The sequence below is a fragment of the Sturnus vulgaris genome, chromosome 4 (genome assembly GCF_052056855.1).
Source record: "Sturnus vulgaris isolate bStuVul1 chromosome 4, bStuVul1.hap1, whole genome shotgun sequence".
In the NCBI taxonomy this organism is placed as follows: Eukaryota; Metazoa; Chordata; class Aves; order Passeriformes; family Sturnidae; genus Sturnus; species Sturnus vulgaris.
Window position 1 is genome coordinate 3,586,919 of NC_142246.1, and position 15,920 is coordinate 3,602,838.

General features: G+C 37.1%; 1 protein-coding gene across 4 annotated transcripts in view; it reads left to right on the forward strand.

Annotated features, from left to right (window-relative positions):
* CTNNA2 (catenin alpha 2) overlaps window positions 1-15,920 on the forward strand; it is a 463,208-nt gene that overhangs the window by 161,173 nt on the left and 286,115 nt on the right. The window contains exon 1 of one of the 4 annotated variants that reach the window (XM_088162979.1): window positions 12,899-13,015. The exons of 2 other annotated variants lie outside the window; for them this stretch is intronic. The gene's annotated coding sequence lies outside the window, so the exon portion shown is untranslated. Of the gene's footprint in view, window positions 1-12,898; window positions 13,016-15,920 lie in introns of those variants that run through there. One more of the 4 variants, XM_088162973.1, reaches the window with a different exon arrangement.

The following is a 15,920-nucleotide window of genomic DNA, read 5'->3' on the forward strand; positions in this document are numbered from 1 at the left end:
CAAGAAAGCCAAAGTTGCAAGTAGAGAAAAGATCTCAGAAATTTCCACTGCAGAACAAGTCCCAAAGTTTAACATGTGACTACTAACTCCAATGATTGCCTAGTCACTCACATAATATGGTAATTTTAGCAGTTTTGATGGGTTATATGTAAATGTAAAAGGTATTGTGTATGATGTAAGTCATGTATTAAGATGCTCTGTAATAAAAGGTATATAATGCATTGTATCCAGAACTAGAGGAGCTTCAGGACACACAGCTTGCCCACAGCCAGCAGCTCTGGGCTCACCCACGACCCTCAACTGCTGTAACCTTGTCTGTGCAATAAACAGAATTTTAACAGCCTCTGACTCTCCATCAGGCTCTTACACTCAGGAAGAACCAAGATAGGATTGGGGCCTTGTACCCTCCTGGACTTGGAGTTTTGGAATTTGTTTTGTCTTTTTGCCTAGGGAAAGGCCATGGAAAATTACTGGGAAAACTAGTCCTGAAAACATTAGGTTATAGAGCTGAAATACATATGTGTGAAGAATACAGAGAACTTATAAAAGGAAAAAAAAAAAGCAAAAAGGCATCATTAGGTGCCTTCCATCCAAAGCAGTCTGTGATTCCCTGATTCCCAGTACACACAGCCCTGGTATCCTGGTGGATTGCAGCTCATTGTGCCTTCCAGAGCAGCAGTGCTCACACTGCCCTCATAATTTGCATTTATTACAGGTAATAAAAAAAAAATGCTGCTGTGATCCCCAGTGACAGACCTTTGGCATTGTGTATTACTGTTGGATGTCTTCTCAAATTTCACATTTGCTGAGAGTTATCTTGTTTCTTTTGTCTTACAAATTACTTGAATTCCATCTTTTTGACAGTAAATATATGAGCATAAACTGGAAACTAAAGATTGTTTTTGCAAGGAAATCTAAAATTTCTACATTTTTAGCAGATTTTCTTAAAAATTCAGAGCAGTTTTCCTTCACATTGGAGAATGATTGTCTCTTGGAGGTGAAAGGAAAACAAGCCTGTCTCTGTTTTTTTGTCTGAGAAGAAACTACTTAGAAACATTTATTTTAAATAAGAACTACTCTGATTACCTTTTTCACGATGGCAATAATGGATCAAATTGCTCATTATGGAGTGTTAGAAAAACTGAAATAATATTTTATTGCACTTGTATTTCTGACCTTATCTCCAGTGAAAAATCAGTTCATCTCTGAAAAAGAGACTTATTTTTAAAGTATTGTTATTCAGACAAAATCACTTTTACAGCAGACATTTCTTCAGCTAGATTTTTTTGTTCCCACAGCATTATCTTGCACAATTTATTTATTGAAAATTGTCCTGAAAGTAGTATGAGATTACTTTATATCTCTTGTTTCGTCCTGCCAAGCTGTAGGACTTTATAAATTTCTGTACATAAAGATGAAAACTCTGACTCACTGAATTCCCAAGTCAAAATCACTTGAAGGATTGAGTGCAGGTAGTGTTGGAATTTTTTTTTTTCCTGCTGATATTCCAATTAATATGATGGAAACAAAGGAAACATCTCCTGAATGTCTCACATTACTTGTTTAATATTAGGCAACTTTTTTTTTTTTTTTTTAATTTGAATAAATAAACCTTTTAGGGACTCTCTGCTTATGAGGTAGTAGTGCCTACTTAAAAACAGACAAACAGACATGATGCCCAACAGATCTCCTGAATCCATGGTAATCCCATACTGATCTATGAAGTTATGGAAGGAATATTCATGAAATTATATATTATCATATGAACAAAGCAATAGGATCCAGAATGTTCATTGATTTCTTGCAAAATTAAAGGAAAAAAAAAAACCTACCCAGGAAAGCAATGCCAAGCAAACACAAAATTAGTGGTTATTACATTTGTTTTATTCCGTGGTGTAATGCCTAGAGAAAGAAAGGCGTGCTGTCAGCTTAGATATATGGGATCAAAGTGAAATATGCACAATGTAAAATATCTGTAGAAGTAGAAAACAAAATTAGTAGGTGCTGGGCACTGTCCTTCCATCCCTGAGCTGTTTCAGTAGCTGTCTGCAGGGGGAAGTGTGCAATGCACTGAGGAGTGCTGGCTCCACATTGAAACTTCTCTCTACACTTCACTCGTTGGACTGTAATTCCACCCACTGTTTCCAAGTAGTAATTAATGAGTATTCATACCTGCTCCTATGTGAGTGGATGCTGGATAGGGCCTCTAAGAATTTATTATGGTTTTGTTAATCCTTTCCAGTGGTATCAAAGCAATAATTTTGTTCTGTGAGGCCCAGTTAATGAGATACTAATGCACCGAGCTGATTAAAGAGGCAGCAATTAGATCCAAGCACTTGTTTTTTAATGAGGAAGCTGCTTCTCTGAGCTAGACAATATAGTGGGCCTGTAATAGTTAACTAATACCTTCAGCTAATGATAAATTCTTAATTAAATATGATTGTGCTTATAGTGGCAGAAAGAGCTCTTACCATGCTTTTGTCTGATTACATCACTTGCTACATTAAATTCTTTAGCAACATGAAGCAGTGAATAAAGGCCAAGGGAGATGAATAATTTTTAATGAATGACGAGTTTTACTGAAACCATTCACTGAGTAAGGAGGAATAATAGTTACCAATAATGTTGGTCTTCCTCTGTGGTCTAATAAAATACATACATTCCTGGGGTTTGTTTTGGAGGTTTTGTATTGATTCACTAAACTTCTTAGCAAAATAGACAGCCAGAGCTCAAGCTCATCTAATATTTTATTTTAATTTCCTTCAGGATTTTGTCAGCACAAGGATAAACACTGATGTGAGCATTTCTGTGACAGTCATGTCATGAGAGAACAAGAGATTGCTTCTAAACCTATCAGTCTACTCTGAATTGTGTCCCTAGGCAAACATAAGAGCAGAGGGAGAACACAGGGCTTTAAAACCAGTTCAAATCCTGGCTTTGCAAACCAAGAACTCCAGAAAATTCAGTGCTGGTGGCTTCTTTTCATGTACTGGAAAGAAATCCACTATGAATGCCCAAGTAGAGTTCTATGAGCAGCTTTAAGGAAGCCTGTGCCTTTCTTTGGGAAGCTTTTCAAGATGGAGACTTGGGCTTTTTGTACAACAAATTTGCTTTGTGCATCTTGAGTACTGTCAAAGTTAAATCAATGTGACTTATAGTTGAAAACCATCAGCATTGTAATTCTTTTTTTTTCCCAGATTATTACACTTCTCAGCCCAGTATATGAAGATGCTAAGATTCTAGCATTGTTAAAGCCATTTAAATTAAATAAATGATCCTCCCTTAAATATGCAGCTAGAAACCTTTCTAGTTAAGAAACTGCCTCATTGATCCAAGTTTGTATTCCTAAGAATACGTAATGTTTCTTCTGGTAACTCAGGGATTTCCCTCTAGCATTAACACCTGTCTTCAGCCAAGCTTATATATAGAATTTTAAGTTTCAATAGATGGAAAATAATTGAGAATATGTAATTGATAAATTTTCATTTCTATAGTGCATTGAGGAAAACCTTGTTCTCTAGCAGTTTTATGGTATTTTGGAGATTCAGTGTTTATGTACAGCTTGTGTGAGTCAATATTGGGAGATTCCAGAAGATATATTTGCATATTTAAGGAGGAAGATTTACAGTGACTTGATAAATACATTTTCATTTCAAATTAATGGAGTAGAAAATGTGTAAATAAATTACATCCATAAATATTCTGATTTTGTAATGGTTGTATTGGGCTGTGTTGCTCACTTTTCTTTATATGCTTCACTGCTTAATTAGTTTTCCCAATTGTTCCAGGATTACGTGCAGGATAAAATACTTGAGTGTTAGACAGTGGGATATGTGGAGTTTTAGAGGGATTTCTACATTTCTGCTCTGCCATCTTCAGTGTTTGCACAGTGAGCCAGGCTGAAGCCCTTCTGAGAGGATTTCTGAGGGCAAAAAAAAATGAAATCACTTGAGATGGTCAAGCTAAGAATCTCAAAGATGCCATAAGACTCATGACTTAAATTAAGGATGAAAAGGAAAAATAAGGAACAGACTTGAAAGTTTTTGAAGTGTCATTGCCAGGATAAAACAAATCTAAGACTCTTTCTCCAAGGACTCCAAAGTCTTAGTTCTCTAAGACTGGTTCTCCAGTTTTACATGATTTTGAAGTCAAAACACCTCAAACAGATAAATACTATTGATTTGTGCATCAGATACTCCAATTATCTTCATGCACAGGACTTTTTGACTACTTTATGCTCTAACTATTACAAGTTTTTATGTTGATCACTAGGTATATCTCACAATCAGAAGATCTTTGTTTTTCAGATGAGAAGGGTTTAAAAAAAAGCTTAGAAATGTATCTATTTTTTCCCCTCATAAAAATCCCTGGTGCCTTTTATTAAAGACTGGCTTGTAGTCACAGAACTCTGTTCTTTGTGTCCTTTCTCTGGCTGTCAGCTTTGTGTCCCCCTGAAGGTTGCAATGCCAGAGTTATTACAGGCACATACATCAAATGGCTTGTCAAATCATGCTGATTCCCTTTCTAATCTCAGAGCAAGCTTTCGCCCCTTCAGAGGTCCAGCAAGGTTGTGAAATTAAATTCAATAGTTAAAGGAAAATTCCTGCAAATGCAGAAAAGAGTCTGTGGCTCACAGCCTGGCTGTGCTGCAGGGTTTGCCATTAATCTAAGGGGAAGGATGGAATCATGGAATCACAGACTGGTTTGGGTTGGAAGGAACCTCAAAGATCATCCCATTTCTCCCCCTGCCATGGCAGGGACACCTTCCACTGTCCCAGGTCGCTCCAAGCCCTGTCCAGCCTGGCCTTGGACACTTCCAGGGATCCAGGGGCAGCCACAGCTTCTCTGGGCACCCTGTGCCAGGGCTCAGCACCCTCCCAGGGAACAATTCCTTCCCAATATCCCACCTATCCCTGCCCTCTGGCAGTGGAAAGCCATTACCTGTGTCCTGTCCCTCCATCCCTTGTAAATGATCTCTCTCCACCTTTCTTGCAGGCTCCCCTCAGGTACTCAAAGGCACCAATTTGGTCACCCCAAAGCCTTCTGTTCTCCAGGCTGAACCAAACACTAAGTGGTACCAAATAAGAAGATGTTCGTTTTTATACTTTTATTTTAATGCCATTTGTTCCTAAGAGTAGAATATAAAAGCACTATTAAAAATACACAAATAACATTTATTTCCTTCTTTAGTATTTTTTTATATTTTGAAGGAAAAATAAAATCTAAAGGTATGTAATTCTCAGGCATTCACTAAGTAATTTTCTTTTCTGAATAAATTCAGACTAGAAAAGGAACTGACCTGCTAATTATAAAATCTAACGTTTCCTTAATTTTTCTGATCTTCTACTTTTCTTCTTTTTCTTGAAATCAGTTTAAATGAGTCCTGCCATCTAATTACAGCTAAAAGGATTTGACTTTAATTACTTTCCACTGTAGGTGTGAAAATAAGCAAGCAGTTACCAGAGCCATTACACCAAATGGTGCAACATTAAATTTCTGACCCTACAACTTCCAGACAGAGCTGTTCAGTTGCAACAGCATCTTAGTGTGGTTGAGTCTAATTATTGCCTTCTGTGAATGCTGTCTTTTGAACTTTGTGCCCTGGAATTGTCTCGTTCACAACTAAGAAATAACAAGTGCCTTCATCAAAGTGCAGTGAATTCTCTGGCATTTTAAAATAACTGCCAGAACCAGCTGGGGAATTGAAAATAATTGCCATTCAAATGTACAGTTTTTTTGGGTTTTCCTTCCTTTCTTTCTGGTCTCCTGTGCAATGAGGTTCCTAAACCATAAGTAGTGAGAAACATTTGGGAGGAAATCAATTCAGTTTAATTAGGTCCTTTTTGCTGGTAATGTCTCCCTGAAGTTTTCTGCACCTGGAGAACTTTTTTTAAACATCAACTGAGGTTCTCTTATTAGAGAAAGGTCAGTTCTCAAATCAGAGCAGACTGTATCTGTTAGACCCCCCATGTTCCCCTGAGAGCCCGGGCATGGGGAGAAATGAGGGGTCTGCCCTGCTTTGGGAAGTGTCAGCCTCAGCTCTTCCAAGGACAGCTGAGTGGATTGCAACCACAGTGCCAAGGTAGCTGAAAATAAATTGTTTTTCCATCTTCTGCAGGACAGGATGGGCCAAAAATAATATTCATTTCTTTAGATATATTTGTTAGTTGTTTCTGAACTAAGTTTGTCCGAAATACTGTGTAAATAAGTAGAAACAAACATACACATAAATATTTCTCTCTTCATTTCCTGCATGAGAGGATGAGTTATAATCTTTGTTAAAAACACGGAGTGAATTTCATACCTATTATTTTAGGCTTGAACATCACAAAATGTGATCCAAAATGCACCTTCTGCCAACATCTTTAAAGCTGTGAAGAATTTCTAATGTGTGCAAACCCCATTTTTCACTTCATTCTTCTTAGTGAACTGAAAAGCATTTTTCCCTGCTCAATGGGAAATGGTAATTTTTCTCTTTATCTGTTCATTCTAAGAATAATATAGGTGTATTTTCTGTTTAATCTTCATTACACCTCCTCTGCTTAAATGTAGGCATCACCTATATTTTAATATAATTACAGATTTGTTTAGTGCTTCCATAAATAACTATGGTAGCAATCTCCAGTGATTCAAAAAATTAATGCTCAATTGCCCATGTATGTTATTTTGATTTAATCTCACTCATATTTATTAATATATATAGCACAAACACATTCTCAAAAGGAAACACAGACATATCAGTAACTTTGTTCTGTCATCTGTCTTTGAGTTATTCTTTATAATAGTTGGAAAGTTTTATGCATAGCATAAAAACTTGGAAAGACAGTAAATATTATCATTATTTTGCAAATGCTTTCACCACACTGACTTGCAGGCTTGCCTCCTGCATGAATTTCTTAGTGTATTTAGCCTGTCTTCTTATTTATAGAATAAAGATTGTCTTTGCTTGATGAAATTTTCACCAAAAAGAGCATTATTCCAACCTTTAAACTCAGCACGTACAGAAGGCAAATGATTATGCCTGTGCTGGATAATCAGGAGTAGCTGGTTAATTGCATTAATTTTTAATATTATTATTCCACTCTTTACAATTGGAGTGTTTCTAATTTTCTGTGTTTGCCATATAGTCAGTGAGAGACCCTGTAGCTGTTGCAGTTGTTCAGTTTTGGCAAAGTCAAGGGAGAAAACAGCAACTTTATCAAAACGTTTCTTTCTAAGTGTTTGCCAGAGATTGCATTGCAATCCTGGTTTTTGGTGTGCCAGGGAAATGACCCTTTCCACAAGGCAATCTGTGCTTCACTGCTGAATGAAACAGACTCTCTCTCTGCTCTGTATTTTTCTCTATTTTAATATTTATTACAGTTTGACATAGTGGTGGGAGGGGCAATAAAGGGGGAAGGGAATGGGAGGCCCAACCATTGGTGCAGGAGATGCAGGAGGGGTAAGGAAGAGCACTGGCTTCAGCAACCTGCAGAGACAGAGCTGAAAAATAATATAGATCTTAAAATATAATACTGCAAAAAATGGTGCAAGATACCTACATATTTCTTGTCCTTTTCTACTTGTCTAGAAATTAAAATACAGTGTGAGTCTTCAATTGCATCCAGTCTTTGCTTAGTTATTCCACACTGGCTGTAGAGGTTGTAGAATCTGAAGGAACTTCACCATGGGAAGTTTTTATGTGTAGATGTGGCACTTGGGGACATGGATTAGGGGGTGGCCTTGGCTGTGCTGGGTTAACTCAATGACCCTGAAGTTTTTTTCCAACCTAAATGATTCTATAATTCTGTTTAGATCCCTTTTTTGTGTGTAGCAAGGGCAAGAAGAGGTTGGCCAGAATGTGTACCTCACTTTTACTGCCTCTGCACGGCCCCAAGAAATCTGGTTGTGGGTCATTGCTGGGTCACTGTGGTTTCTTTTTGCCTTTTTTATCCATATAAGCTTTCTTCTCCTGGAAACACACAGAAAGGTGATCATGAAATTCCTCTGAGGTTTTGTGCTTTCACTGATTCCTCTTGCCAAAGGGAAAATCTTTGAAGACAATTTGTGCTGGACATGTCTAAAGCTATGGCCCAGCTCACCTTTATTTTGATAAAAACTAGTGAAAAAAATACGGCATTCTGTGATACACTGATATCTTATTAATATTGAATAACAAAATCGGAATCTGATGATCCATTTCAGTTTGATTAAAAAGCAAAACAATTCAACTTTATTGCTCTAGTTTCAGACAAATAAATGATGAAATTGATGGAGAAAATCAGTCGAAAATATAATTTAAAGAATCTCAGTAATAGTTTAGATTCTCCATGTTTTCTTCAAGCCATCAATTATGGGTAGAATATTTCTGACAAAGAAAGCAGGGATTTTTCTTGTGCGTAAAAAAGATGCATGAGGAGCTGATAGTTCAAATTCAGATGAGGAAAAAGTCAACAGCTTAACTTTAATAGATATAAATATGCTCTAAAAGCATTCATTTTCATTTTCTCTTGACCCTGTTAGGTTACATGCTACTCTTAGGTAAAAATAGAGTTTAAGCTAAGTGTTCAAGAGGGTACTGCTCTGGAAAATCAGATGGAGATACAGACCATATTGATATATTAATACAATGATTTCTTTTTTACCCAATATGGCCATTCCATTTCTATTGTCTAAGATTGTTTCCACATTTATGTTTTTATCTATTTGACTTTGACAGAGAATTAGCAAGGAAATCTATATTTAAGATTTTAGAATCTGTACATTTTAATATGGCTTAAATATAACATTCTGCTAAACACTGTGGAGAAAAGGCCAACTGAAATCACTAATTGCCAGCCACTTTTTTTAGAATGGCAGAATTATTTTTGCTTCACAATAATCCTCTGCAGTTTGGAATATGTTTGACTACGAGTTGTTAAATGAGCTTATATCATTTAAGAGTGGGAGAAGAACATTTGAGAAAGGAATTGGAGTATATTTATTTTAAATAGGCAAATTAAGCTGTTACAAATACCATCAAGAATAATTTCTAATTGATAGCCTTCACATGGTTTTGAAAAATAGCTGTCTAACCTGTGTGTCGTTTTTCATTATAGATTTCTTCCTGAATTATGTGGTCTTCTCTAAATCTTTTCCTATATTTAGTGTTTAATTTATTGATACATATTCCCACCTGATTTTTAGGGTTTTTGCTTGTTTGTTTGTTTGTTGTTTGTTTTTTGGATTTTTTTTGGTTGGTTGGTTTTGTGTTTTGTTTTGTTTTTTTGGTTGCTTTTGTTTTGAATTTTAAACCTCGGTTAAATGTGAGAGTATGAGAATTTACACAGTTATGGAAAATATATTTACAAGAATCTTGACATAAATCCCATATTTTTGCACATCTTTTCTCTTTTTGAACGATTCTGTGAGAAATCATAGACTTACTGAGGTTGAAAAAGACCTCCAGTACTGTCGAATCCAACCTTTATTCAGATTTCACAATACCCTGAGAAGGACCAAATCGATAGTTGCCACTCTCAGAGTTTTCTCTTAGCAGTTTCTTTTTCTCTTAGCTGCCCTTCCTGGGTTAAAACGATCCATCATGATTATGTCTCGTGGTGGACACATCCGTCCCCATCAGTGCTGCCACCACGATGGCATTAGGAGGTGTCAGGTGGGAATTGCAGCCCTTAAAGCTGCTGGGTGGCCTGGGCTGAGCTCTGCTGCTCTGGCTCTTCATGGCTATTTTCCCTTCTCTCACTCGCAGCTGGTTCCTCCTTTCCTCAGGAAAATGGATTTCTGTGTCCTGCAGCTCCTTTGGGGAATGGTCCCAGCAGCTGCTGGAGTGTGTGTTCCCAGCCCTGACAGATCTCTGTGCTCTTTGTCTCTCGGGAATTTGCTACAATGATGAGTTGGCAAGTGAGGAATGGGATCATATTGAAGTGGAAAATAAGAGTTTTAAGTAAATGAGCAGATAAAGGATGGACTTGTGTAAGTGAAAGACTGAGCAGCAAGGGAATGGAGAGGAGTATCATAAATACCGGGTGAGAGGATCTGTATAACACGGGCTCTTGGGTGAAAAAAGGAGATTTTTGCCACTAAACAGACTTAGAGAAGTTAAATTAATAAACAGTGGAAACAATGCCTGTACATACTGGCAAGAAAGTAAAAAAAGAGAAGGGAGGGAAGGGAGAGGAGAGGAGAGGAGAGGAGAGGAGAGGAGAGGAGAGGAGAGGAGAGGAGAGGAGAGGAGAGGAGAGGAGAGGAGAGGAGAGGAGAGGAGAGGAGAGGAGAGGAGAGGAGAGGAGAGGAGAGGAGAGGAGAGGAGAGGAGAGGAAGAGCAAGATTTCTTCTTATTTTGAAGAAATACATCTTCTGAAGGGTTATTCTTTATTTTGGGAATGAACAGCTTCCAGAAGAAAGCAGTTTTGTTTAGTGGAAATTTATTCATTTAGTCATATGTTTCTGGAGGAAAATAGTTTACAGGCTTCCATCCAAACTCCTTATTGTACCTTATAACTGTGAAGATTTCCAAATAGTGAGAGAAGGGTGTGGTTCCTTCTGCAGAAAACTCACATCAGAGGGCAAGGAGGCATGAAAAGTTTCAAAATTAAGCTGGCTCTGTTAATGGCAGTAACCTTCACAGACAATAAAAGTGAAGAAAAATCCCACCAGACATGAGAAGGAAGGATGATATTACTTTAGTGATGAAGAACAGTACATGAAATCATGTATTATGTTCTGAAATAGATGTCAGCATATGCTTAGGTCATTTTTTTTTCCATATAAAGGTATGTATTGTCACTTGGCCGAGGATTTAATGGGGGAAAACATGAATTAATCACAAAAAATTCTATCAAGGTAGATTACTTAAATTATAAGAACTCTGTTTTCAACATGAAATAGGTGGTAAGATATGCAATAACAGGCCAGTGTGCTTTTTTCTGGAGACAGTCAAGTAATACATCATATTAACTTATAAACTCCTTGGCACACACATTCCAGCTTTCTTATTAGTAGGAGATCTTCATGTCAAAAGGTTAATTGTGTAAGCACTTGCAGACAGGGAATGGAAATCAGTCACAACTAATGTCCACTTTTCCAACATTTATTGCTTTCTTATAAAGAGCTGCTTTAAACATCTCATCAGAACGTCAGTATAGGAAAACTTTCATTTTGGTGGTCATTTGTATAAACTCCCTGTGGTTCAAAGTATAATTTAAGGGTTAATCAGGGCCTCCATTGTCTGTGGAGACCCAAATATTAATGACATTAATTTTTTGGGAATCTTGAAATCTCCAAAAACTCACACCCAAACCTATTGGTCAATATGATTTGCAAGAGTAAAGCTTTGGAGCATTTCACATTGTGTAAGGTGGTGATGGATCCTTTATGGGCTAGAGGTAAAGAGGAAAAAATATCCCCAAAGATATTTGAACCTTTCGAGTTTAGATGCATATTCTGCGTAGGAAAGAAAAAAACCAATTTTTCATATAATTTCCCACCCATCTGAATTTTTGAAGGATGATTTAGATTCTCTTTACATACAGTATCTACATGACTAAGTTAGCAGTGCTTCAGAGAAGTATTTCATCCAGCTCATGGAAGTGGAATTTCTGGGGTTCATATCCTCATAGATACTGCACTGCCTTGTCATATATTCAGTACTTGAACTCCCTGAGAAATATAAATATCTCTTTCCTCTGAAAATAGACCAGATCTCTAAATATCAGTGAACCAGCATCTACCAGACTTTGAATACTAAAGCAAGAAATGGAAAGTCCTGCAGGAACTTTAACTGCCTATAAAAGAGACCAAATGATTTTAAAATGGATATCTGGAAGAAAAGCCTGAGGCAGAGTTCAATCAGCTTTGGTCTAAACCATTTTAAAATAAAATTTTAAAAGAACCACTGTAGTGATTTGGATGCCTGTGTTTATTGTAAGACTAAAAACTGGATTGTGTTTAGAAGTTAAGTAATGTCATGTAAATTCCTAATTTTTTTTTTTTTTTATAATCCAGTTAAATGTAACCGTGACACAACCATTTTAGAGTCAGTGTCTTAATTTGGGAAATTGTTTTTTCACAAAAAAAAAAAAAAAAAAAAAAAAAAAAAGGCAAAAAAGCAGCAGCATTGCACTTTAAGTTCCCCAGGTGGGGCGTTCTCTCTTTATACAACATTGGCACAGACACCTCTGTGTGTTATGGAGGGTTGTACTGAACATATACAGGGTGTCTTTTTTTACCATGAAAGAGCTGGAAATGTCTGTTACTGATCCATGGATGCTTCAGGAGAGGGCTTTAAAAATAGAATGAATTCTTCCTTGTTACATTCTAAGGTATTTCTACAATAAATGGTCTCAGTTATGTTTTTAGTGCATCTGGCAGGTTCTTGAGATGTGGGGATTGCAGCTTAGTTGCAGAATTCCTCCTCCAACAAGTGAATTATTAAAGGAGAGCCCTCTGCTTTGAGTAGAGTTGAAAAATTGTAGCTGTTGGATGGGCTCCCCTACTTAATTTTAATTTCAGATGCAAAGATCCATTTATTCTGAACTGTAGATCTGCAACTTTTTGCCTTAATATAAATACTTCAGTTTAAAAATGCAGAATACACTTTGGATGTTATCCAGAAGGTATCCAATAACCCTTAACAGTTCTAGTTAAATACTTTAACTTTCATTCTCTATTGGGTTATACTTTCTTACTTTCTCTCCCTCTGTTTTTCGAACAGATTGTCTTTAGAGCTGTTGTTCTCAGTTTAAATGTTTATGAAGATGAGCATACAAATAGCTGCTAATTGGTAAATCCTTGTGATTGCATAATGAGTTATTAGCCTGACTCTGGCATTGCTCTCTGAGGGATATGTGATATTATTTCTTTCCCTTTGCCATCTTCCAAAATTCTGTGTAAAGAAATAAAGAAATACACAAAGCATATTTAATCTCTTCTTTTGCTGTCATTGCCATGGAAACATTAAAAGTAAGAGGAATTGTAGGAAGAAGATAAAAAGGTAACGATAAGGAAGGAGCTACAGAGCAGTAAAGAAAAAAGGAAGGCAAGTGGCAGTGATTTACTTGTGTGGCAATATTCATATATCAGTTTATTCAGAAATTGTGTCTCATTAAATCTCTACTTTTTAGGCCTGAACTGCAGGTTAGTTTGATCATTTTGTATAAAAGGAAGACTATTCTTTCCATTTAGTAGAAACACCGAAAAGCTCACTTCAGTTAATGTCTTTTTTGATGTTTTAATGATATTTTAACTCAGGTAATGGTGGATAGTTACAGCTGAGTTGCATTACAGTAGGTTGAATATTTCTGGGCTAGCATGCGTTCTGTTTGCTCTTCTGTCTTTTTTGTGTGTCTTGGACCACTGCTCAAACCCTTTGGGGGGAAAAAAAAAAAAGTCCTTCCTGATAAGTGTGGAGAAGTCGCTGAAGTTGGGATCCTTAAATGTGATTTGGTCTGAAGGACTTTGAGAGTGTATTGATGCTCTTTTCTCGGCTGCGTGAATCTAATCCAATTTTATCTGCATGCTCATACTATAAATACCACAATTTCCCTTGTAAGCAGCCGCTCCCTCTTGTTTTTCTCCATCCAGCAGTGGCTGATTGCTCGGCCCTTTTTTGTGGCCGTGCTTTGCCGAGTTCCAGCAGGTGGCAGCCCTGCCGCGTTATTGCGGGCTTGGCAGGGCGGATAAAGCTCGCCACCGCAAATGGCTTCTTCTGCAAAACTCTTCTCATCCCTATCGTGCCTGTGATTTACCACTTGGAGAGAATAATGTCCCCAAATCTCCGTTCTACGCCTGTTTTATCCTATCATGATGTCTGCTATCGTATTCCACAGTAAAATATGTGTATCACTTTTGTCGCTGTTGCTGCACTCTTCAATCCCCTGTTGTGGTTTAACTCTAAAACACAGGCAGCAATTCCACTGCATTAAATTGATAAAGCCAACACTTTGTACAAAACCCTATTCCCTGTAGGTTTTAATAAATAGATGTTACATGACACGCTGCCATCACTTTGTTTTGAGAAACTGGTGCCTTGTTTGCATAGTCCAGTGCTGTGTGGGAATGAAGAAAGATGTTGAGAGGAGGATGAGGCTGGGGTGAGCATCTCCGTGTCACCTCTCCAGTCCCCTCTTCATTATCTGATACAGCAACAGAACTCCAACTGCTCCTATTTTTCCTATTTATTTAGTCTGTTAAGCAAACCTTCGATTTACTCATTTTAAAAGATGTTCTGGTGTTTCATAAGCACAGGGCAGAACTCGGAAATGTAGGGATTTCTTCTGCCAAAGGACAAACAATAAGTTTAATGATATCAGAACTGTGGTTTTAAGCATTTAGAAGCCAAGAGTGTGTGGTCTGTGTGACATTATCTAAGTCTTCCACTTGCTTTGATTCTTTAAGTCTTGTTTGAGTTCTGGAATGAGAACCTGCTCCTTGAGAGAGCAAGGACATAAAGCAGAAGAATCCAGCTTTCTGGATAAAGCACTGCTATGGATGTCATGAAGCTGCTATTTTCTGGACCTACTCATACATATGTTATTGTCACAGTCCTTTAAATAGAGTCGGTGTTGCTAAGCAATATTCAAATCATGTAAAGTTCTTCTGAAAGCAGTGAATACCTGTTAACATTCCTTTGGGCTATACTCGCTGATTTACTACTAGTAAATCATGAGAACTGAACCGAGTTCATGCATTTTTCCCCGTTTTCCTTTTCTTTGTTGTTTTGTTTTTACTCGAAGAGTTTAAATGCTCTGCTGCAAAAATCGAACCCTGTGAGTTAGAGTAGGGAACCAGTGGGAGGAAGGTACCCAAGTGGGAATGCTGGGCTCATTAATGCACGTTTTCTGCTGTTCTGCTCCTTGAATTTCAGAAATTTAGAAAGTGGAGATAAGAATTGCCAGACAGTGTTGTTGCCTGGCAGCCTGCAGAAACCATATGATGCTAAGTGAGGCTGCCTGACCCAAGTGAAACAGATATTTTAGCCCCTTTCTTCTTCCTGCTAATTCTTGAAAGAGCTGTTGGGATACTGCCTGGTTATAGTGCTAAAAATTCCTCCAGTGAAGGGACACATATAGATATCAGTATATTTTTAGAAGTGATGCAATTCATATTTTAGGTAGGGTAGTATATTTTTACATTCTTAGTTGGAGATGAAAGGAGATGGTCTCATAAAGAAAAGCTTCATTGCAATTTATGATGAGAGTGTAGGATGCTACTAAGCTGTGAATAATATAAGTAACCTATGTATATTGAGCTGTGTGTTGCATAAATTCTGTTTCTCTGTAGAACTAAGATTTGGTTGTTAGTATTCTTGCTTTTATTTCAAAAGGTATTCTTTCAATGAATTAAATCTTTGTGGTGAATCATCCTCTTTAAAGCTTAAGGAGGATGTTTTTTTCTTAATTTTTATATCAAACACACAGAGAGCAAAACAGAGGAATTCTTATTTTGATATGCTGCATATGAATCTCCTGTATGTCAATGCAGCTTGTTAAAACAAGATTTAAAGAGAAACCTTACTGGGTAAATACGAGTTTCTCTTTATATGAGCTAGTTCTAGTGAGGAGAGAAAAACAGAGTTTTAAATTTGAGAAACTCATTTATTAACTTACTAAACTTCTATCTCTTTTTTTTTTTTTTTTTTTTTCTTTTAATTGGATCTTGAAGAAATAATTTCCTAAAAATATGGCAGTTTTAAAGCCTGGTGTTTTACCAGTGTGTTGTAAAACATCTACACTGGGTCCCTGTTAGTAGTAATGATGATAACAGCAGTTTATTACAGAAATAGGTGACAACATCACAGTTCAGAGCTCTCTTCTGGTGGGTGCCACACATACTAATTGGCTTAGTGCTTTTAGGAGGTGATTAATGAGATTTCTGAGACACTCTGCAAATATTGGAGTGCTTTGGCAAATAGCAAGTTAACAAACATTAGAGGAAATAACTAG